Source organism: Budorcas taxicolor, chromosome 12, assembly GCF_023091745.1.
Source record: "Budorcas taxicolor isolate Tak-1 chromosome 12, Takin1.1, whole genome shotgun sequence".
NCBI classification, from domain to species: Eukaryota; Metazoa; Chordata; class Mammalia; order Artiodactyla; family Bovidae; genus Budorcas; species Budorcas taxicolor.
The window spans coordinates 75,334,228-75,336,671 of NC_068921.1; positions in this window are offsets into that span (position 1 = coordinate 75,334,228).

A 2,444-nucleotide genomic window follows, 5' to 3' on the forward strand; every position below is an offset into this window, starting at 1 on the left:
CCTAAAGCTCAACATTCAGAAAACGAAGATCATGGCATCCGGTCCCATCACTTCATGGGAAATAGATGGGGAAACAGTGGAAACAGTGTCAGACTTTATTTTTTTGGGCTCCAAAATCACTGCAGATGGTGATTGCAGCCATGAAATTAAAAGACGCTTACTCCTTGGAAGGAAAGTTATGACCAGCCTAGATAGCATATTCAAAAGCAGAGACATTACTTTGCCAACGAAGGTCCATCTAGTGAAGACTATGGTTTTTCCAGTAGTCATGTATGGATGTGAGAGTTGGACTGTGAAGAAGGCTGAGTGCCGAAGAATTGATGCTTTTGAAGTGTGGTGTTGGAGAAGACTCTTGAGAGTCCCTTGGACTGCAAGGAGATCCAATCAGTCCATTCTAAAGGAGATCAGTCCTGGGTGTTCATTGGAAGGACTGATGTTGAAGCTGAAACTCCAATAATTTGGGCACCTGATGTGAAGAGTTGACTCATTGGAAAAGACCCTGATGCTGGGAGGGATTGGGGGCAGGAGGAGGAGGGGATGACTGAGGATGAGATGGCTGGATGGCATCACCGACTCGATGGACATGAGTTTGGGTGAACTCTGGGAGTTGGTGATGGACAGGGAGGCCTGGCGTGCTGCGATTCATGGGGTCACAAAGAGTCAGACACGACCGAGTGACTGAACTGAACTGAAATACATAGAAGCGGAATTTTTCAGTCTTGCTGTGAGTGTATATTTTTAGTTTATAAGAAACTGCCAGATTTTTTCCCAAAGTGGTTGTACCAGTTTACATTCTTATCTGCCACATGTAAGTTTCAGTTGCTTCACACCCACCGCATCAAACTTTGATGTTGGCAGTTTTTTTAATTTTAGCAATTCTATGTGGGTGTGTAGAGGGTCTAGTTGTGTCTTTAATTTGTGTTTCCCAGACTAAGAGTAAACTCTCCAGTCACTGAATGTTCATAAATCTTCTTCAGTGTGCTCAAATATTCTTTAGTCTGCTCAAATATTTTGCCCATTTTAGAAAGTTTTACTACCTGATTTATGGGCCAGTTCTGAAGAACCACCACTAATAATATATAAATCTACTCTATTTTAAAGTATTTCTAGGAAAGAAAAACCTTCTCTCTTTCTCTGTCTTCAGTATCGCAAAATTTCAGACTATAAGAAAATTAACTTCAGATTATTGTCATCTAAGCCCATCTTTCTTGGTTACTCCTTATTCAGAGTAAAAACAGAAATATTAAGAAATGTTCTGTGATGAGGCATTGCACATTTATTTAGCTTATTTTCATTTTTATTGTTTAAGTTAATTTTTACGGGAATATAGTTGCTTTACAATGTTTCTGTACAGCAAAATGAATCCGTCATACACATACATCTGTTCCCTCCTTTTGGACTTCCCTCCCGTTTGTTCATCACAGTGCATTAAATAAATTTCCCTGTGTTGTTACAGGGAAACAAACATACAGGATGTTCTCATTAGTTATCTATTTTATATATTAACATAGTATCAATAGTGTATATATGTCAATCCCCATCTCCCAATTCATCCCCTTCCAGGTTATATTTGGATGTATGACAGGGATTTTAATTTATTAAAAGATAGAAATTATTTCACAAGCGATATGCTTTATTTCTTCCTTTCCACTAGTATTCTCAATATGTATGAAAAGGATAAAAAGGAATAATTCAGTCAAGTACCAGTTTACTGCTGTGTTTGTGCATCTTCAGCCCTTTTACTGATGAGCTAAAGAACAGGGCTCTTCTCGCTGGGAAAAGCACCACCCCACTACTTAGGGAAAAGGTGTGTCTATAGATTGAATTCATTTTCTTTTCAAGAATTAGGAGTTGCACTTAAGCACACTTGATTCCATGCAGGAGGATAAAGAGTCCCCAGTTCATCAAAAAGATTTCCCCCCCAGAGATGGTAATATGGGGGTGAAGAGGACTGATTGCCTTTAGCTTCTGGTGGCTCAGAGACCCAGGTTCGATCCCTGGGTTGGGAAGATCCTCTGGAGAAGGAAATGGCAACCCACTCCAGTACTCTTGCCTGGAAAAATCTCACGGACGGAGGAGCGTTGTAGGCTACAGTCCACGGGGTCACAAAGAGTTGGACACGACTGAGCGACTTCACTTTCACTTTCACTTTCTTTGATACACTGAGGGAAGACGGAAGTAAAGCTGGGAGATTCAGGTGTCCTTGTGACCAGTTGTCATCCTGCCCAGGTCGGGGCAACCAGGCGCCTGTGTGCATGCTCCGTCCCTCAGTCGTGTCTGACTCTTTGCAACCCCATGGACTGCACCCGGCCAGGTTCCTCTGTCCATGGGATTTTCCTGGCAAGCACACTGGAGTGGGTTGCCATGCCTTCCTCCAGGGGGTCTTCCCAACATAGGGACTGAACCTGCGTCTCCTGCATTGCAGGTGGATTCTTTACCGCTGA